This window comes from Thalassophryne amazonica, chromosome 17, assembly GCF_902500255.1.
Source record: "Thalassophryne amazonica chromosome 17, fThaAma1.1, whole genome shotgun sequence".
In the NCBI taxonomy this organism is placed as follows: Eukaryota; Metazoa; Chordata; class Actinopteri; order Batrachoidiformes; family Batrachoididae; genus Thalassophryne; species Thalassophryne amazonica.
This window is the reverse complement of record NC_047119.1, coordinates 46304878-46328120: the sequence shown is the minus strand read 5'-3', so window position 1 is coordinate 46328120 and position 23243 is coordinate 46304878. Positions and strand designations below refer to the sequence as shown.

Below are 23243 nucleotides of genomic sequence, written 5' to 3'. Positions count from 1 at the left end.
AATTAAAAGATCTCAAACTGTAACATTAAAATCCTTTAAGATGGATAAATTGCAAATCGGAACCCCTTTTGAAAATCACCACCTACTCACAATGGAGGGGCTTTGGAGTGTTAAATGGTAAATGGACTGCATTTATATGGTGCTTTTCCATCTGCATCACATGTTCAAAGCACTTTACACATCGAATGCCTCACATTCACCCCGATGTGAGGCTGCTGCCATGCAAGGCGCCCACTACACACCGGGAGCAACTAGGGGATTAAGGACCTTGCTCATGGGCCCTTAGTGATTTTCCAGTCAGGCTGGGATTTGAACAGAGGATCCTCTGGTCTGAAGCCCTGAGAACAACTAGACCATCACCTTCCCAGAGTGCTCTTTGACCAGAAGAGCTGTCTCAGTTAAAGGGATGATAGAATGTATCTACAAGGGTAGGCTGAAAAGTTCTAAGGCTCCCTATGAAATAGTAATGCATTAACTGCATTATATTAAGCCTTAGAACTTTTCAGCCTACCCTCGTATACTGGGAAAACGTCGGTTGTTTGCACAGATCCTGCAACTAAAGAAGTTCAACTGCCAAAGACAATGATGGTGAACTTTTACACTGTCATCATTGAGTCCATTATCTCCTCCTCCATCACTGTCTGGTATCATCCATGCAGTAGAGAAGGTGACTGACTGCAATCTGCCATCCCTACAAGACCTGTACACCTCCAGGGCCCTGAGGCGAGCAAGGACGATAGTGGCTGATCCCTCACACCCAGGACACAAACTTTTTTGTCACCCTCCCATCTGGCAGATGGCTGAGGTCCATCAGGAATAAAACCTCAAGACACAAAAACAGCTTTTTTCAGTCTGCAGCTAGACTGATAAATAATGCCAGAGACCCCCATTTGCCCTGCCCCCCCACTCCCACAAAGTATAGATTGATCATCCCTGTACTGAAAGGTACTGTACATTTGCATGCCTTTGCACAGCCCGTGTACATCTGCATGCGTTTGCACAGCCCGTGTCTACTATGTTATATTTATTTGACAGTGAACATAGTTTTACCTATTTGTCTGTCTGACTCCTTTATTTCTTACAGAAGTAATTTTTCCTTTTCTTTGTATTGTTGTCCATGCACCAGTGACACCAGATCAAATTCCTTGAATGTGAGCACTTACTTGGCAATAAATTTGTTTCTGATTCTGAGACCCAGAAGAGCCAAAACGGACCCCCTTGTCTGGGCATCGCCATGTTGAGAGCCCCGCCGGCACTGATTCACAATGAACTCATTAATGCAAAAAGGGGTGGAGTCGGTGGCTCCATGTGTGATGAAAAAAAGCCTGAACACGCCCCTTTCATAGAGTACAAAGCAGCAGCTAACAGGCCAACCTCAGTTTGGATGTTGATTAAATCATATTTTAGGGGACTGTGTGGTGGTTCTAATGCTTTTCTTTGGTGTGGACAGTGAACATTATGAGCCATGTATTTCCTCATTAATATGCATAAAATGGACCAACTGACAGCTGCTAAAAGGGCTAACACCATTAGCATACAACATTAAATAAGACGAGTTTCACTCAGCGTGAATATTCTAACAGAGACATTTAGATTATCCATTAGGACATTTCACCGCACAAGACAGATTATCTCAGGTGGTTGTCATAAAATACTCCAAACAAAGAGACACAACAATGACACCACAGTGAGTGTCCACTCCCAGTGGACTCTGAGCTGTGGTCGAAGGCTACGAGAGGGAGTCGTCACTGGACTCACCAGCTGTCACTCAAAGTAACCACGCCCACAATTATACTGAACTTTATGGCTTAAAGCATCCTAAAATAAATGGTTAGAACAAATCCACCACCGTACAGTTGTCATGGAGGAGGAAACTATGACGTTTAGTTTGATGGGTTGTGCTCTGTTTTGCCACTAGTCAAGGAACTACAAGAAACCTGACCTCCGCTTTGGGGCCAAAATACAATAAGGTCACATTTGTGATTTAATCCGCAGCTATGGATTGACAAAAAGGGTATTACAGCAACTTCTCCTGGAGTACACAATATCTCAGGCCGGTCCTGATGGATTTGTCTCTCAGACTTGAAGACTGCTGGTAAAACTCTAATTTATGTGCATGTGTGACGGAGGCCAGCAGGTGTCGCTGTGTATGCAGTAGTCAATAGGCCTCTCTGCCCCGACAGCCAAAGTATACTCTGGACACTCTGACCAGAGCCCAGGTTTTACCTGACAGGTTAGAGCATCCGCCTCCAGTGCTGGAGATTGTGAGTTTACATCCTGTGGGGAAGTGTGACTCATCCCACAGACTGCACATATCTGATTTGATTCTGATCTTAAACTTCAAAAATGACAAAAAAAAAAAATCCATCCATTTATTTTTCTATACCTGGTTACTCCATTTAAGTGTCATGGTGGGGGGGAGTCTATCCCAGCAGTCATAGGATGTGAGACAGGGTACACCCTGGACAGGACGCCATTCTATCACAGGGCCACATATAGACAGGAAGCCAGAGCTCCCGGAGGGAACCCACAAAACACGGGAAGAACATGCAAACTCCAGACAAAAAGTGCTAACCATGAAGCCACCATGCTGCCTGGCAAGAAATCCAATTTTTTCCAAATCAGTTTCAAGCATCACATCGCGAACCACCAGGTTCGGGATGTGATTAAGCCATTTTTGTCAGAACACTCAGACCGGATTCCAGGTGTTTTGTGGCTTTTGACACTGCATAAAGTTTGGGGGAGCGGCAGGAGAGTATTAACCGGGAGGTAAGCTTCACTGCTCACAACCACTGCAGACTGTTTCACTCATTAGCACTCCTCGCTCTGGTTAGTTTTCACCCTGCTCCAATAAAATCGCACATTGCTTACTCCAAAAAAGAAAACAAAATATTCAACATGAGGTGTGCTTGAGCTCCTTTCACACTGGACTTGCATAGAGTTGCATTGTGCTGCGTATCTATTATGCAGGAATGGCCGCGTATGTTGCGCGCAGGGAGGGGAAGCTTTGGCCCGCCTCTTCTTCTTCTGTGGTTTTGAAGCTTCACTGCCAGCAAAGTTTAGCAGAGTCCAGTGGGATGAATAAAATCTAGCATTGCAGGTATGTACTGATACAACACCTAAAGGATTTTATGCCGGACTGGTGTATAGGGTAGGCATGGTGTACAGTAGCACAGTGTTATGTAGACTTGTATACAGTAGCAGAGTGTTGCATAGACTTACATAGAGCACTGGATGCAATGCTGTCTGTGAAAAAAATTAACTATGTTTAATTTTTTGCGTCCGTTCACAGACCCCTTTGTGTCTTTCAGCATATTGCCATGTAGGGCATTAGCTCAGCGTAGTTGGTATGCTGCATTACGCAGCTCTACATTGGCCCGATGTGAAAGGGGCTTTAGAGGGACACACTGTCAGGTGACTGGTGGTTAGTTAAATGAGTCAGTGGGAAAAAAAAACACACACACAGTATTAGGTTAAGAGGTCCTACAACTCATTGCCCAGTGCCAAATGTATTGCCATGTAGGGCATAAGCTTGGCATAGTCGATACGCCGCATTACACAACTCTACATTGGCCTGGTGTGAAAGGGGCTTTAGAAGGACATGCTGTCAGGTGACTGCTGGTTAGTTAAACGAGTCAGTGGGGAAAAAACACACACACACATAGTATTAAGTTAAGAGGTCCTACAACTCATTCCCCAGTGCCCAATGTATTGCCATGTAGGGCATAAGCTCAGCATTGTCGGCACACTGCATTACGCAACTCTAGAGGGACAAGCTGTCAGGTGACTGCTGATTAGTTAAGTGAGTTAGTGGGGGAAAAACACACACACACACACACACACACACACAAGGTTAAGAGTTCCTATCAACTCATTGCCCAGTGCAACTTATATACTGAAAATTCCAACCCAGTCTCATTCTGTTTATCGTGATTCTGTCATGAAATGAGGCACATTCTTATGACGCGGTTATGTTAATTTACTATTTCTAACTCTACCCCTTCCTTTTCCCCTAACCATGACCTGCACCCCCCCCCCCCCCCCCCCCCCACACACACACACACACACACACACACACACATCACCCCTCATTTCATGATACCATCATGAAATGAACTCATGATACTGTTACAAACGTGGCACATTTTGTGACGGTATCAAAAATAATAGAACTAAATAATAAACTAAATAATAAATAGTAGTAGTAGTAGTAATAGTAGTAGTAGTAGTAGTAGTAATAGTAGTAATAGAATAATAAAACTAATAGATTAATTCACTATTTGTGATGCCATCAAGAACTGGTGTGAGATAGGGTTGGAAAAATTACGATGCCGTACACTGATTAGGTTGTTAGCTGTGTCTTATAAATAAATAAATAAACAAATAAATAATCCAGGGATTAAATAAATTTTGCTTCTTGTTGCATTAAGTGGTAAATGTGACTTATTGCTGGATTTAAGGTGGATTATTGCATCGATGTCTGCAGGGTAACGGCTGGGTGCACTTTCTTCCGCATTGGTGGCTACAGGTGTATGATCTGTTGTGGTATCATTTGGAATCAAAGACACTCGATGTGCACCCCACCTGTTACTTGTCAAACATTGATGTGATAATTTAACTCGCTCCGGACTCTCTGCATCACAGAAATTCTGCAGTTCAGAAAAGAGTTTTTGAGTTAATGTATCTGCAGTCACCATATGTATCAACATATGTTTATGTATGTGTGTGTATCGTGTGTATATATAATATATAAATACCCTGTTTCACTGTTTTGTGGGACTCGTTATTATCACAATATAATATATATATATAATATATATATAATATATATATATATAATATAATATAATACAAATCGGCCACGGTGTAACATATTGAAGTAACAATCTGGGGGTTTTTTTCTTCTCCACTACAATTTTGTAGTTTCTGCAGTACTGTTTTCATACTCTGCCCTTATATGATGGTGGTGCAACGAGACGTTCATGAAATACCAATAGATTACTACAAAATGTCAGGCTGCTCAAATTCACCCAGCAGGTCAGAAATGGCCAAAGGCAGCAGATTGTCCTGTGGTTTCAGCACGGATGTCTGCATCCACTGCAGCATACCAACCACAATGTTTTAAACACCACATGCTGCAGGTTCAGATTTCAAGAAGTACTTCTGAAAAAATGATCACTTCCAGTGGTTAAAATGCAGGGTTTTTTTTCTTTTTTCTCCATTGATACCTGAAGGAGGGGCTCCAGTTTTACTGATGTAACTTTGGATAACCAAGATGAAATAACTGAAAACATTGGGACAAATTCAATCAAACGCAACACTGACAACGATGAATGTCCAATTCATACAACCGAATACTCACTCACTCATCTTCAACCCTTTATTCCAACTAAGGGTCACGGGGGGGGGGGGGGGGGGGTAGAGCCTATCCCAGCATTCATAGGGTGTGAGGTGGGGTACACACTGGACAGGATGTCAGTTTGTCACATACAACCGAATACTGTGTGAATAAAAAGCGACATTAATCCCTTAGAAAACGATACAATAAGTATCTAGATACCTGACCTATGATACTACAATGCCTTTTATTTTGGAATGATTTGATGCAATGCTATACGTTGTAAATAATAATAATCTAAAATATAATGAGGAGGCTATTCAGGCCAAAATTTCATTCCATCCTTGAGTTATTGCTGCATTGCTTCCCTTTTGTAGTGACAATCCAATCTATCAGACTGAGAGCACAAAGAAGAAAGTGGTTGCAACACAGGCCGATAAAGATAACACAAAGACATTGATGGTCTTGATATTGACAAGCGATTACCTCCAGCACTAGATTTAACAGTCTTTAGAACTGAAGGGATTTTAGTTTTTATCACATCAATTCAGTTGGCCTCCATCCACATTCTTCACTTTAATATAAAAAAAAATGGAATAATCAATCTCGGACAGCCTTTGAATTTTCTTATCACCAGAGCAATAAAAATGGATGACTCTTCACCTCATTCTAGATTCTGTGACTGAATAGAGGCCATCATGCAGGAATAATTTAATCATTTTTTTATGGCAATACTAAAAAAAAAAAAGCAGATTTTCTAATTTTCAAAAGGAAAAGATTATCATTACAAATTATATTTGCAGATTTTCTCATTTTCAAAAGGAAAAGATTATCATTACAAATTAAATTTGTCACAGTCAAGAGAAAATCCAAATGGCCACCATCAAAACATGTATTTATAATTCCATTTTTTATTGTTATTTCAAAGGGGACATATACAGTCAATATTACCATCAGCAAATGTGACAGATGTGACATATGTTTGTTAGCTTTTACTGTCTTGGTAATATTAAAAGAATGTTTGCAAGTTTGACTACTCCACTCAACATTGATTAATTTGTGAGAAATCCTTTAAAAATGTTTTGTACCAAATGAATGACAATGAGTTAAAAAAAACTATACAATCCACTATACAATCAAAAATAATGCCAGCAACATACTTTGCTGGCATTATTTGCTGGTAATTAGCTCTACAATGCCTGACAAAATATGGGCAGCTAGGTGTCTGTTCTTTTCCTAATATACTGGGTTCAATATATCAACTCTGCAAAAGATTTAAAATTTAGCTCCAAACCGCTTGTTTATTGCCGATATGGCAACACAAGAGCAATGCAAAGATGCATGTGTTCTTGCTGAAATGAACCATCTAATTTGAACAACGTAGTGTGTATATACAGAGCAGATGCCGCATTGAATGCTACTGCCTGTTGACGCTGACGAGCCGTTGGAGTGCCATCTTGGACCAGTCATCTGACCCGCTCCACTCAGTGCTGTTTGGCAGTGCAATGAAGTGTCACCGCATTTAATGTATCGTAATTTTAATAGAATATATTAATAGAATATTCTGATATAACCTAGACTGCAGACAGGTATTTTGCAAACACTGTAAACACACATTATACATATATACATATAAACACACACTAATATATGATAGAGAAGCAGATAGTGGCAGTAAAGTCAATTATTTTAGTAATTTGAAGAGACAATATATGATTAGGTTATATCAATCAATCAATCAATCAATTTTTTTATATAGCGCCAAATCACAACAAACAGTTGCCCCAAGGCGCTTTATATTGTAAGGCAAGGCCATACAATAATTATGTAAAACCCCAACGGTCAAAACGACCCCCTGTGAGCAAGCACTTGGCTACAGTGGGAAGGAAAAACTCCCTTTTAACAGGAAGAAACCTCCAGCAGAACCAGGCTCAGGGAGGGGCAGTCTTCTGCTGGGACATATTATATATATATATATATATATATATATATATATATATATATATATATATATATATATATTATATTTACACATTATATTTCTATATAATGCATAATAGATATGTTATATATCAGAGAAAATTAATATATATAAATCAGAGTATCAATATAATTCATATATATATATATATATATATATATATATATATATATATATATGATATAGCAGCAGCTGTACTACGAGCTCCCCACGGGTGACCAAGCTTCTCACCCGATCTCTGATTCTCTGAGGGCAACACAGCCAACCTCCTAAGGAAGCCCATTTCAGCTGTTTGTAATACTAATAATAACAATGCATTATATTTATATAGCGCTTTACACAGTGCTAAAAGACACATGACAGAACAGTGAAAATAACAAATAACAAAGCAACTTTAATATAGAAAGATAAAAAATAAAACTAAACAAGATCATAAAATCAATCCCTGGCAGCGCCTTGTGTTTTTAATCACTATGTTGACCGGTCCAAGATGGCGGATACATTTCTTGTGCCTCAGTCACTAATGTGGCGTCTGCCCTTTATGTATAATGTCTATGGTGTGTTTGGATCTGGAGTTCACCCCAGGATGCTGCACTGTCACTAACCACTGCCCGTAGTGGTTAGGATCTCCAGCTTCTAATTTAGATGGTTCTAAATGCAGATTTCTCTGCAGGGATCAACAAGAAACCATGGACTGGCAAGTCACCAACCCGGTTTTGCAAATCAGTTCCCACTGGATGAGCTTTTCTTAAACAGAAAGGTCTTCTGGTACCCTGTTTTTTATACCTTTAAACTAAAACATGATTCTGCAGTAATTTAACCTGCAAGTTGTCATTGTACTAGGACTACCCATCTTTGGGTTCAAAGGTCTTGGAGACATAGCGGCCAGACAATACTTTGTTCATCCAGTCGAGGAAAATAAAGTTCACCTTGGATATACTGTATTCATGACATTGTGTATTGAGGAAAAACAGTGTTTTTGTAATTTCATTGCTCCATTTCATGCTGGACAAGCGATTGAAAGCATTTTGATAACTTTTTTGTATTTTTATGTTGTTCAAACTCAAAGCACCTGTGCAAAAGGTGAACGTATTCACGTCAGGGTGAATAATCATGTTTTCAGCTTTCATGTAATATGCCCAACCAGAAAGGTAGGAGGGAACAGCTGTTCCTGTTACTCTATTAATTCCAGAGATTGCTTGTGCAAACGGTGTGAAGAAATGTGTTGAAAAGGCTATTACAGCAGTGATTTCCAAACTTATCAAGACGACAGAACATGATTGAATATTAAGCCGTTCAAGTGAGTCTCTTTGTTCAGCCGTGTGCACTGGTGTACAGCTTTGTCTGATTTATTAGCTTTTTAATACTGTGCATAAATCCATTCAGAGTTTCAGAGCAAATTCCGGTTCCTTCACCGCGTTCAGGCCCGACAGGCGAGACGAGGCAACGGTGCATAAAAGTCCCAAAGTTGCAAATGCAAAGAAATGCACCTGCACGGCTACAGAAATGGTCAACTGGGATTATAGGATTTTTTTGTTTGTTTTGTTTTGTTTTGTTTGAGGGGAGCAGCTGCCATCTTTTTGTTTGTATGTTGCAACTTGATCATCATTGGAATCATTTCTATGCGTGTATGTAGTATGTATATTTTTTACTATTTAAATATAATACAAAATATGGAATTAAGAATGTAAAATATTAAGATTCGATTTACATACACAGAACTTACTGTTGAATGATTTCTTAGTGATTTGATCATATAGATTTCATAGTTTGTCAGAGGAATTATTCAAAAAGGTTTTACTTTTGGTGACGGTGGCACAGAACACTGGACAAACTGCTGGACATTATGGATGATGCCAGTCACCGGCTGCGGCCTGTTGGCGCTGATGTATCAGTGCGGCCGCCATCTTGGATGGGTTCCTCTTGCACTCCCAGTGCATTTGTACTGAGGAAGGTGTATCCCCAACTCCCCATATTTTACCCGATTTTCCCACGGTTTGGTTTGTTAGAAACAGCAGAGATTCAGTTACGATACAGGATGCTGTCACACATTAAAAATATGTACTTTCATGCTGAAAGACTTTGATGCTCTTTAAGACATATGCTATGGCATATAGATAAATATATGAATGAATTAATTTTATAATTTAGTAAAGAAACAAGTTTGGATTGTTCATTTGAATTTATTTCTCTCTCTCATACACACACACAGAGAACATCACTTTAATTTCCTCTGCTTCGCTCACCAGGTTTTCTTACAAAGATTAACATTTTTTTTCAAGGCCAGGAAAAGAAAGCAATATATTTCCAGGTCATTCTAGGGCAGGGGTGGCCAAGTTTGGTCCTCGAGAGCCACATTCCTGACACTCTTAGTTGTCTCCCTGCTCCAACACACCTGAATCCAATGAAAGACTTATTAGCAGACTTTTAATGAGCCTTTCATTGGATTCATGTGTGTTGGAGCAGGGAGACAACTAAGAGTGTCAGGAATGTGGCTCTCGAGGACCGAACTTGGCCACCCCTGTTCTAGGGTCTTAAACTACCTTGGTTGACTTTGTTTGTGTCTGATCTGTAGTTTGCTTTTCTTTATTGCTCATTGTAATGCATTTGTTTTCTTTTACTTGTGGTTCCTTTAGTAAGTTCAGTCCCAGTTTAGTTCTGTTTATCACATTTACTGCTTTATGCTTTAGTCACTGGTTTTGGTTGGTATTTATCTTAAGTGTTTTCTTCTGGTTATGTTCCTTTAGTTATTTACTGGTTTCTCTGGTTATCAGTTATTCTGTGTTGTCCATCATTGTTTAGTTTTGTGTCTTTTATTTTCTTGGTCAGTTTGTAATTGGTTGTCATTCACTTTCATACTTGAATCTGTATCAGTTCTGTTCTAGTCTAGACTTTTTATTTTCTTCTTGACTTGCACTATAGTCATTAGTTGTATTTCCCTTCATACTTTAGCCACATGGTGAGTTCTGTCTTAGTTAAATTGCTGCCTTTTATTTTCTGGGTCCTGACACATGAGCACATCAGTTTGTGGTTTTCAGTTCTTTTTATCTCTCTTGGTTGTGGGTGTGTCACTGGCACTTAGTTGTTTTGTCTGTCACACCCACCTGTCTTGTCTGGCCACTCCCCTTCCAGAACCTTCTCCACACCTGTTTTACATCACCCCCTGATTACTCCCCCCTGTATTTAAGCTCTCACAGTCCCTCACTTCCCTACTACTTTGTTGATCGTGTGTCACATCCTTGTCTTTTTTGTCTTCACCTGTTTGCCTCATTTTTTTGAACCTTGCTTGTTTGTCTCGCTCTCCGCCACGCCGTGAACCTGACCCCAGCTTGTGAACTCAACTACGAATCTGCCCCTCGTCTGTCTGTACCGCTGCCCCGCTGACTGCCTTTTTGTGTCCCGAACCATAGCCTGTTTCTTGATAAAGCCTATTTTTACCCCCACGCCTCAGCCTGCGAGTCTGCATTGTGTGTCCTACCACTTTCTGTGCCACGCTACACCCACTCATGACAGGTTTACAGTTTATTTTTACAATCGTCAGAACACAACGACCAATACTTCTCACACATTTTCCAAAACTGCTAACACACCAGCACACCTACAACACACAACTGACAAACTTCATGCTCAAAAGCTCACATTGTAACCAAAAACCTACACGAGTTTTCAAAATGCAATAACACATTAAGACTATACACCAGATCAACCAAACACCAACACCAACACCTGTTCTCCATCACAAACCTTCAATCAGTCAATTAACACTGTCATAAAAAACATGAACTCCAGTTGGATTTACAGAAATTGCATTATGTTTCAGGTGAATCATTTTGCCATTTCTTTTGCACTGCCATTTCTTTTGAACCTCTTTGTTGTGTGGGCCGCTGAAGAGGAGGTACTGCTGGCCCACCACCACCAGATGGCGCCCTGCTTGAAGTGCGGGCTTCAAGCATGAGAGGGCGTCATAGCAACCGGGAGTGACAGCTGTTCACTCGTAATCAGCACCAGCTGTCACTCATTCACATCACCACCACCATAAAGGCCGGCCTGCAACTCCACCTCCCCGCCGAGAAATCAGCTACCATTCAGGTAACTTCTCTGCTGACTTAAAACTGAATAATAGTCTGAACTCTTTTGCAGCCGTTTTCCTGTGGTGTTTGCCTTATCTGTGGGATTGGCGTTTGGTGTGATCAGCGACGGCTTCGCTTCACACCCCAACCAGATAAGTGGTTACACAGGAGCTGCACGAGTGTGTGATTGGAGGTGGAGGTGCTCCCTCCTAACTAAACACAGACTGTGGGATTACTGAGTGTGCGAACTCGCATTCATCAATACTGTTTCTGTTCTCTGCCAGCAGTACCGGGTCTGACTGCTGAAGACAGTGGCCACCTGGGTCGCAGGGCTTGGCGGCTCCGGTGTTCTTCAGATCCGTTGGTGGTGGAAGCTGTGTGGGATCCGGCTCTTCTCTCGCCAGACGTCTTCTATCGTCGAGCCTGCCCACACGTCACCTTGTGTATAATTGACATTCCACCATATTGTTATTGTCTGTACTTCGTTGTGCGATTCACAACATTAAATTGTTACTTTTTGGCTTATCCATTGTCCGTTCATTACCGCCCCCTGTTGTGGGTCTGTGTCACGACACTTTCATAACACTCTTACAGTTATGTCAGGGTTTTGTTTGTTTTGTGTTTTGTTTTGGTTTGGTTTTTTTGCATGTAGTAGCCCAGATGCATACATACATTATTCCTTTATAGCAAACATTCAGTGGAAATGATTTGATGGAAAAAGACAGTGAAAACTGTCATGGAATTTTTGCACAGGCTTTATTCATGTAGAAAATGCTGCAAGCCTGCAAGAAAAAAATCACTGCCATTCACCACTGTGTGGACACATAGAATAAAAAAGAAAATACCAGTTCCAGGCTTTAATCTGTGTTTTGCGTCTTTATTTGGTTCATTTCCATCTGCCCCAGCCTTGTTTTATTAATTATTATTTTCATGATGTGGTTATTCTCTGTTCTAGTTTTGCTTTGTTACTTTGTTTTTTGTTACTTTTATACTTTGGCCATAAGTTCAGTTCCATTCTAGTTTGTTCTGCTGGTTTATGTTTGTATCACTTGTTTATTTTTGCTTTTCTCTTTGGTGTTATCTGTTGTGCTTATTGTCAGGTTTTGTTTTCTGTCATCTTGTGGGTTCTGTTTTTTTCATAGTTTGTTTAACCTAATTGTTTTCTTTATCAGTGCCAGTTTAGTTTTGCTTCAGTATTCATTTTTCATGTATTCTGTAATTAGTTCTCATGCAGTTTCTTCATGCTTATTATTTTCTGTTCCAGTTTCATGTTCTATGTTGCTATTCATTGTTATATTTTATTGTCCTCAGTCTCTGTTCATCGTTCTGTTTTCCTCACGCCCCCTGATTGTTCTCTCTGCACCTGCCATGGGTCTCTGTCTCTCACTTTGATTCACTTGGCTTTGTGTTTACTTTCACTCACGTTCTTTGCACCTGCTCACGTGTCCTTTGTCTATTACATCACTCCACTTTGTGCATTCCCCTCCTCACAATCTTGCCCATGTTTATCTTTGTTCACTAGCCACGCCCCTTTTCTAGATTTTTTTTTTTCCTCACGTGCACCTCGTTAACACAACCTGTCCCTCGTTTCACATCCTGATTAGTCCACCTGCATTTAAAGCTCACAGTCCTTCACTTCCCTGCCAGATTGTTTGTTGTCTTGTACACTTTCCAGCGCCTTCCACAGTCCTGAGTTTTGTCTTTGTTCCGAGTCCAGCTCTGTATTCCTCGACCATGCCTCTTGCCTCATCCCAGATGCCGGTGTTTGCTCGTGTGTCTGACACCTGCTTGTTCATGACTGCGTCTCTGCCTAATCCTGCTTGTACCTCTGCCTCGCTGACTGATTACATGTGTACCATACCCGAGCCTGGAATAAACACCATGATTTCTCTTCCACCAAAGCCTAGTCCGGGAGTTTGCATTGTGGATCCAGCCGCTCCGGGTGCCGGGCAGCCGCCCCTCCTGACAATACTTGTATAAAGAAAAAAGACCCTAATTTCTTCTGCATTGGGCCACATGGCCTCATCAACATCACACAGGGGAAGAATCTCTTCGCATGTCTGATCCATCCCTGGTGGTGCTCAGGTGTGATCTTCTGGCAAGCGGCATTCATGGCCTCCAGGAGGGCCACCTGGGCATGTGGATGATGGTCACAGACCCTCCATCTGCACGCTGAAAAGAACTCCTCAATGGGGTTGAGGAAGGGGGAGTAAGGGGAAACAGACACACCATCCTGGGATGGACATCAAACCATGCTGCCACTTCACGTGACCAATGTCACGTTGTCCCAGACCACTACATAAGTTGGAAGGCCATCCAGTCTTCTATCTGCTTCCGGCACTAGTCTTTCATGTAGCTCATCCAAGAACAGTAGGAGCCAGTTGGTATTGTAGTTATTGTTGTTTTCTGAAAAATACACACTGTTATACTTCAACTACTAAATAACATTACATGGAAAGTGTGGAGATATAATCTCTCCACCTAGTCCTGGGTCTTCTCACAGATGGACATGTCTGGAACACCTCCCTAGGGAGGCCCTGGGGTGCATCCTTACCAAATGCCCGAGCCACCTCAGCTGGCACCTTTCAATGTGAAGGAGCAGCAGCTCTACACCGAGCTCCCCACAGACGACCGATCTCTGGGGGCAAAACTAGCCAACCTCCTAAGGAAGCCCATTTCAGCTGTTTGTAATTGTGATCTAGTTCTTTCGGTCATGATCCAACCATCATGACCATAGGTGAGAGAAGGTATTGTTAGATAATATCTGTGCTAATTCTTTATTTTATGAAAGCTATCAACTATTTGTGTTATTTGTTTGGAAGTTCTGAGAAATATGTTAAGTTTTACTTCATCATGTGTCCAAGTCTCAGACACAGGGAGATCTCCCCTGTTGGTGAGAGCCAGTAACATTAGAAAAGTGAGACTAAACCACACCCATGTTAACACCCACAAGGTATAAAAGGTGTTGTATGATTCATTTTAGGGGCCTTTCACAAGATGGACACTGTCTGTGAGGGTTCCAGGCCTGGTTTTTAACGTGACCTTTAATAAACTCAAAATGAGGAATACAGTGGTTTGGTTTTTGGTAAGGAGCAGAATTTTACATAAAAGAACCAGGTAGAAGTAACAGTACGAAGACTGACCAGAGATCGTGTGTGTGTGTGTGTGTGTGTGATGCTCATAGAAAGCTACAGATTAAGAAAATACAGGTTTGAATCAAACAGTAAAAGAAATGTTGACGTTCCAAACATTTACCCGTTTTGCTTGTCTGATTATATCTGGCTTTGTGATTATTATTATTCAAATTTATTATTTGAATATAGTATTTCATATTGTTTTTAAAAATCAGTCAGTTAAATGAAAATAAGAGGATTCCTCTTAAACAGGTTATTGGAAGAGACTCAGACAAAATTAAACAGAACATTTAGAATATTTGAAACACAGTATCCCACCTCCTGATCACAGTTTATTTAAACATGAACTCAAAGCAAATATAAGATTTTATTCATTAAGGATATTAGATAAAATATTAAAGGATTATTAACTGACTGCGAGGTCTGTACGGGGAAATATCAGACTGAGGTGTAAGTACAGTCAGAGTGCAAGCGAGGTCAGTGCGAAAAACACTGAGATTTGATATTCCCATACAGACCGAGCAAGTCAGGTTAATAATTCATTTATTATATGGCTATTATATATATATATATATATATATATATATATATATATATATATATATATATATATATATATATATATATATATACGAGGGCTGTCAATAAAGTAACGGTCCTTTTTATTTTTTTCAAAAACTATATGGATTTCATTCATATGTTTTTACGTCAGACATGCTTGAACCCTTGTGCGCATGCGTGAGTTTTTCCACGCCTGTTGGTGACGTCATTCGCCTGTGAGCACTCCTTGTGGGAGGAGTCGTCCAGCCCCTCGTCGGAATTCCTTTGTCTGAGAAGTTGCTGAGAGACTGGCGCGTTGTTTGATCAAAATTGTTTCTAAACCTGTGAGACACATCGAAGTGGACACGGTTCGAAAAATTAAGCTGGTTTTCAGTGAAAATTTTAATGGCTGATGAGAGATTTTGAGGTGATTCTGTCGCTTTAAGGACTTCCCACGGTGCGAGACGTCGCGCAGCGCTCTCAGCCGCCGTCGTCAGCCTGTTCAAGCTGAAAACCTCCACATTTCAGGCTCTATTGATCCAGGACGTCGTGAGAGAACAGAGAAGTTTCAGAAGAAGTCGGTTTCAGCATTTTATCTGGATATTCCACTGTTAAAGGAGATTTTTTTAATGAAAGACGTGCGGACGGGTCCGCGCGTCGGGACGCAGCCGCCGCGACGCTCCGCCACAGGAAAAACACCTCTGTTGAAAGCCTTAAGGACAAGTTGGAACATGTCCTGCCTGTTAAACAATTTCTCATATACTCACTCCACTGAAAGCCATCAAAAGCCGCCTGGATTTTACAAATGGTTATCAACACGGAGGTGTTTTTTTTCCTGTGCCGCCGCACCAATTTTCCTCAGATTTTACAGTTTTCATTTCACAGCCCTGAACTGTATAGAGTAACTAAAAAAGTAACTAATAAAGTAACTTTTCAAAGCAACTGTGGCAACACTGGTAGGAACATAGGCTTTACTTTTTTGACAACAGTGTCTTTGTGATGTCACAAAGTGCATGTGGTCATGTGACAAGGCTTTGTGATGTCACAAAGTACATGTGGTCATGTGACAAGGCTTTGTAATTTCACAAAGGCCATGCAGGTCACATAAGGAGGCTGTGTTATATGTACAGTGGGGCAGGTGTTATTATCAATAAAAGAGATTAAAGGCAGTAAGTAAATCACTGATAGTCTGTTTTTGTGCTTTAATCTATTTATACTTTAATCTTTCTCAGCAACCAAGAAGACTCACTTTAAAAGAAGCTGATCATTAACCAGACGACTTTTCATGGAAACTGATCATCAGACAAGTAAAATGTTTTGCATAACACAATCAAAGGTAAGTTTTTCTAATTTTGTCATTTGAATTCGTGTTTGATTTTAACTTGTAAAAATGAAATTGTGAATGTTCTTTTGAATACGCATGGATCCCAGGGACCCCGAGCCATCAGCATACCAAATGTGGTGTAGATACAACCAAAACATTTACTTTTTGTTAGAATCTAAGCATCTCTGTCTCTCTCGCTCTCACACACACACACACACACACACACACACACACACACACACACACACACACACACACACACACACACACACACACACACAGAGTTTAGCATGTGGACACATTTTGTTGCATGTTCAATGACATTAAAGGTCTTGAGAACCACGGATGGAAGGTTTATGTTCTCATGTTCTTCTTCTTCCTTCACAAAATTCTAGACGACCTTAGGGCTGGGAACACCTGAACCTTCTACAAAGAAGAAGAATAAGAAGAAGAATAAGAATGGTGCTCCAAAGCTGTGCAGTGGTAATGCAGGGCCACCACCGAAATTTGCCAGGCCTTCCACGTTGTATGATTTCATTGCAGCAACTGAACCCGAACTCTGTTATGAAGACCCGAAGGAGAAGGTGAGTCTGGTTGCCCATTTTTGAGCAAATGACATTACATGTTGTGAGTCTAAACTTCTCAAACAAGTTTTTTATCAGACATTTCAGCAGACTGTCAAACAATGGGAGGTGGGTTTTTGTTTGGCCCCGGTCATCTTACAGGCACAATTATATCTCCTAGCTGGCTTAGGAACATCTCGGGATTCCCCACATACAGTTAGATAATGTAGCCAATGATTGGGAAGCATTGGGTGAGCTTCTTGGCCTATTGCCACCTTGACATGGACCTGAATAAGTGTCAGAAAATGAATTAATGTACTTCAGTGCTGCTGAGAAATCAGATGAAAATGAAACACTGCATTATTTTTTTTTTCTTTGTGTTACACAGCTGTATGAAGAGAAGAAGAAAAAGCATGAAATGATGATGGCTGCACCTTCATGGAGGCAGGCGCCGGACAATGAACAGGAGGTCAGCACAGTGAAGATGGCCGCTGAACCGCCTGTTAAACCTGATCATGTCAAACTCAGCACACCAACGCCATCTGCTGAACCACCTGTGAGTTGTCCTCAGGTGGAGGACAGCACAGTGAAGATGGACGCTGAACAGCCTGTTAAACCTCCAAAGGTATTGATAGTGATCACTAAACAGCCTCCAAAGGAGTTGGTGAAAATAAGAGAAGAGCGAGCACAACTGACACAGGAACTGGAAGCTCTGAAAATTAATTTCAAGGGGCTGGCAGCTATCCCAGAAAATCGTGACAAAGAGCTGCAAGCCAAGGAGGCAAGGTATTTAGCAAAGGTGAAAAACCTGAAGGCCAACACTGAAAAAAAGTTGAAAGAGCAAGATGCACAATTTCAACAACAACTGGAACTTCACACCAGTAATGCCAAAAAAGGGCTGGAAGCACTGAGGGAAGATCACAGCAAAGCACTCCAAGCAAAGGCTGCATGCTTCCAAAAGGAGCTCCAAGATCACAAGACCAACACTTTAAAAGAGCTGAAAGAACAAGAAGCCCAGTACCAACAAAGGCAAGAAGCTCAGAGCAGTGCAGCCAGAAAAGACCTTGACTCAATGACGGAAGAGCACAACAAAGACATCAGAGCACAGGAGGTTAACTTCCAAAAGGAGCTTGAAGCTTGGAAGATCAACGTCAGAAAAGAGCAGAAAGATCAAGAAGCTCAATTCCGGCGAATGTTGAAAGAACAGAAAAGCGATACCAAAAAAGCCCTGGAAGCACTGAGGGACGAGCACCAGAAAGATCTCAAAGCAAAGCAGGCAACCTTCCAAAAAGAGCTGGAGGTTCAGAAGACCACTGCTGCAAAAATGCTCAAGGATCAAGATGCTCAATTCCACCAAATGAAGGAAGCTCAGAGCAGGAATGCTAAAAAACAGCTGGAAGCATTGAGGGAAGAGCACAACAAACAGATGAGAGAAAAGGAAGCAAACTTCCAACAGCAGATGGAGGCTCAGAAGACCGAAGCCCAAAGCAAACTTAATGAACAAGAAGCAAGATTCAGAAAACAGCTGGAAGACCAGGAAGCTAGCTTTGACAAAAAGATGGAATCCAAGACGAACCGCTCATGGGTTTATATTGTTGGAGGCGCATGTGCTCTTATTGGTTTTGTTACAGCAAAAGTACTGACAAACTAATCAAACATTCTGAGAAAGAACTGGACATCTGGACAAGGAACAATGAAATAAAATGAAATCATGTATACAAAACAGTGTGTGAAATGTTTTTGCAATAATCAGCATATGCTTGTTGTTTTGACTCTTAGCTTTTTGCTGTCATTCTCATTCCACTTTTTTGGAGTTCTTAAAAATTTAGACAAACTACACTGCATGCACTGCATTCAGCAAGTTGTACTCCTTTACTCAGACAATCACGTACAGCCTTGTCGACTTCCTGTGATGTGTTCACAACAGCACTAAATGTCGCTGCATCCTTCCCAAGTGCAGGACCAACAGACAGAAAAACTCCTTTGTCCCTCAGACCATCAGACTGTCCAACTCCTCACTCAGGGGGAGGAGGAGTAACAGGAAGACAGAGGACGGGAAGGAGAGGCAAAATAAACAGTAAAATCACCAGTGTGAAATCAACACTGCCAGTGCACTTATGGTCCCACTGAGTAGGACCATATGTACACTGGCAGTGTTAATTTAACACTGTCAGTGTTAGTTTTACACTGGTGAATTTACTGTGTAGTAGCCAGTAAACCATTATTGGTCAGTATGTCTGGTATTTATATTGTGTATTTGTATTTACATTTATATTTGCAAACTGTTTTTCTTTTTTTCTCTTTCGATGCTCTATGTGCTTCTTACCCTGTTTGCTGCTGTACAATGCTGCTGGAACCTCAATTTCCCTGAGGAAGTTTTCCCAAGGCAACAATAAAATTCCATCTAATCTAATGTAATCTAATTTTAACTAAGATCTTCTGTGTTGTCAATTAAACTCAAGTCACAATGAACACTGTCAGCATGCCTTTCACAGTAAAAGTATTTGCTGGAATGCAGGCATTAAACATTTTATTGTCAAATGGTGTGAGCAACAATAACAAGCAATAGATAAAGACAGACTGTGTTAATGTTTTACCTGTTGGATTCACTAAACACAGCCGACTGTGTGCATAGGAGCAGAATAGTGTTGTGGAGTGAAATTTCCACGCTATCATGTTTTCCTTCATAGACAGAAACAAACAAACCAACTACTTCCTTATTGTTACAGCACTGCACATGCACAACACGATCTGCGGCTTTAGTTAGTCAAAAAGTATAATTACTGTTATTATTAATTTATTGGTTTCGGATGTATAATGCATTCAAAACAAATGCTGTTCTTTTTTTTTGCAATAAACTAGAATTGAAACTTGCTTAGTTTTAAAATAAAATGTTTTATTGAAGAGAGCTTTTTATTTATTTCCAGTAGTGCTTACAGTTTTTTACAGTTGTCGGAACACAATGACCGATACTTCTCACACATTTTCCAAAACAGTTCAGGTATTGACGTTAAGCTTTTTAGTGTACTTGTCCATAGGACAAGTAACCCTGGTAGTTTACTTGTCCTATAGGAAAAGCTGGTTGTCCGGACAACCCGTAAGTGAGATTCAAATGAAATATTTATCACATATACTTTGCTCTGACTTGTCCCTTAATAAAAACCTGTCATAATTCTTTTGTTTGTAAGTACTTTAACTTTAATATTTCAACATAAAAATTGCAGCTGAAATAGAAAAAAATCATTACATTTCAACATTTTCTGGGACTGAGATTCAGATTAAATATTTATCACATCTACTTTGCTGTGACATATCACTTCATGAAAAAGTTAATACTGTCACTCTGTGTTGGTGGTAAAATTTTACAATTTTATTTCAGAAGATGTGGCAACAGAAACAGTTCATCTGTGGTAATACAGGGAGGCACTTATTGCCTTAATCCAAATTAAAAAAAAATTAAAAAGTTGCTAAAACACACAGAACATAAATAATACATGGCCTGTGGTCTTAAAGTTTTTCAAAATGTGGTGGTGATGGACACGTAATGATCCTGACATTTACTTTGTATTCTATATCATGTTTTGGGAGATCAGCTTTATTTTTTATTTATTTTTTGTTAATATATTTCCATTCCTACAATTGAGGCCTGCAGCATTTTCCAAGAAAAAAGGTTGAGACAGGGCAGTTCATTGTTAATGGAACAATTAGTTAAAAATATTTACAGTCAGTTTTCTTGGGAAATGTCAGAGGTTGAATACATGAACATTTCCAACTCACTGAATATTTATTAGACTTTATTTACATCAATCATTCAGAAATACAAACAGTGTGGTACTTTATGGTAAATCTGTGTCAGGTAGGCAGTTCTCAAAAACTAAATGTCCATGCTGGAAGAAGACAAGTGAGGGAAGCCACCAAGACAACTTTGGAAGAATGTTTGGCTTCTGTGGGTGTGAGTGGAGAAACTGGGAAAATAACATTTTTATTTTCATCTTCATTTTACATACAATCCCTACTTTTTTTTATTTGTGGTTGTTTCTGTTCCATTTTTGTACTTAAAGAACTGCTATAAGGAAAAGTGTTAACATTTTATTGTTTTTTTTTTTTTACTTTTTAGTAGAACAAACACAAAAACCAAACTCTTATAAAGAAGGAAAAAATACACAAATGTGCAGGAAAAACTGAACAATGCAGACTGATTTGACTCGTGATTTTTGAAAATAATAAGCGATAACTTACTTTGAAATAAATGAAACTCAGAGATGCAGCCTAATAATTTTGAAAAATAAAAATCAGCAGCTTGTATTTTTATTCAGACGAGAGTTCATTTCCTCTTTTTTTCTCCTCCTCAGTCACGTTTTGTGCTTGAACATTAAACAACTACATTAGGTCATCTAAAATAAATATCTGTGGAAAATAACAGCCTTCTAAAGTTCAGAGTTCTCAGCTGCTTTATGTGAATTCTGCTTCTGAACATCACTGCAGAGTTTCTACACATCAGGGTTTTTTTTAATCACACGTGTGTGCGATTTTTATTATGTTCATTTATATATTCTCATTTTAAAGGAGACCTGCATTGAAAAAAATGCAGTCAGATTTTTTGAACAAAAAATAACTTACATTTACACATGAGATCCTTCTGAATGTAGTAAAGTAAATCTGCAAGCCCAGATCTGTCATTCAACGGAGAAATCTTCATTTGAAAATGACAAATTTACAGCTAACATTTAGCCCTCCGCAAACTGTCCCTCTCATCATGGACGCTGCCAAGACATCACGGACAAGACCCTCTCCCTTCATGCATTGCGCCAATTGTAATTAGTGGATTTACGTCAGTTTGCATCGCTTACCTTTTTGTCTTATACGGAAGGATCGACGGTTTTTTAAAACTTCATATTGTCTTGCGGTACGTTTGGTGAGTATACATTTATTTTTATTTTTGCCTGAAAATTATTTTGGGGGACTTTTTCATACGCCCGTTTGATTGAGTGGTGTCACAGTGAAAAGCTACTGTCTTTCGCCTCCGGTACCATCGCGGGATATGGAGGCAAGACCCGCAAAGAATCCCAGCCATTAAAAATATATAAACCTCTCTCAGCGTCCATGGAGCTCTGGGGCTCCGATTGCCGACACGTGCGGTGATGTGGATTTTGCCGCAAGAAGTCTGTCCTTGAAGCAACAGGTGTACTGGCCGCTTCGCATTAAAACAGCAAGCGTAATCTCAGGACTTGTGCCAAGTGTGCTGCAGCTCCATTCAGTAGACAGAGAGGTGATGCCGGTGTTGTGCGCTGAATCTGGCACAACGCCGGCTGCAAAGCAGACACGGGCGGTGTGAGCGTCGGCGGTTAACGAGCTTGTTAACGAGCCCGCAGACTCAATAAGTGCAGCGGAGGCAGAGAGCGGGAGAGGAAGAACGGCGCCCGCTGTCGATGTCGTTGCTGATCTGAGCACACAGATCTGTATCTCACATTCATTGCAGCTTACTTTTGGATGTTGAAACCAGGACGTGTATAAGTAACATTACTAACAGATAAAATCAATTTCTATGCGGGATCGGACTGAAGGCGGGAACGCGTCGTCTTGTCCCTGATGTCATGGAAATGATACGGCTGTACAAACTGTTTTCACAGAGGGCTAAATTTTAGCTGCAAATTTGTCATTTTTAAACAAAGATTTATCCGCTGAATTACAAATTTGGGCTTTACTTTACTGCATTCACAAGGGTCTTATAAATACATATCAGCTATTTCTTTCTGAAATCTGACCACATTTATTTCAATGCAGGTCTCCTTTAAGGAATTTTGACCAATTTATTTCATCTCATAAATTCAGTATAACTGTCACTGACACGTGCACACGGTGTGAACAGGACGCACCGTCAGAACAAGAAAACAAATAAGAAAACAAAAAGGCAGCAGTCAGGTATTTTGGTTCAGAGTGACGAAAATAAAGAATTTGAACGTTTTAAACCAAAAAAATGCCACTTGTCCGGTCGGACAACGATTAGAGCATATTGCTTGTCCAATCATATTTTACACTTGTCCCGGATAATCGGACAAGCGTTACTGTCGATGTGTGCAGTTAACACACCAGCACACCTACAACACACAACTGACACACCAGCTCACTTCATGCTCAAAAGCTCACATTGTAAACCAAACACCTAGACTGGTTTTCAAAATGCAAGAATACACCAACACTATACACCAGATCAACCAAACACCAACACCTATTCTCCATCAGAAACCTTCAATCAGTCAATTAACACTGTCAGTAAAAAAAAAAACACTCAG

The 23243-nt window shown here is 40.3% G+C and overlaps 2 long non-coding RNA genes across 2 annotated transcripts in view; one reads left to right on the top strand and one right to left on the bottom strand.

Moving 5' to 3' along the window:
• LOC117529768 overlaps window positions 1–23243 on the top strand; it is a 482119-nt gene that overhangs the window by 184135 nt on the left and 274741 nt on the right. The gene's annotated exons all lie outside the window — the stretch shown is intronic.
• LOC117529767 lies at window positions 5671–19660 on the bottom strand. The gene is made up of 3 exons (XR_004566095.1): window positions 19548–19660; window positions 11554–11560; window positions 5671–5681 (listed from the first exon to the last, which is right to left on the bottom strand). It is a non-coding gene; the product is annotated as an uncharacterized LOC117529767 (long non-coding RNA).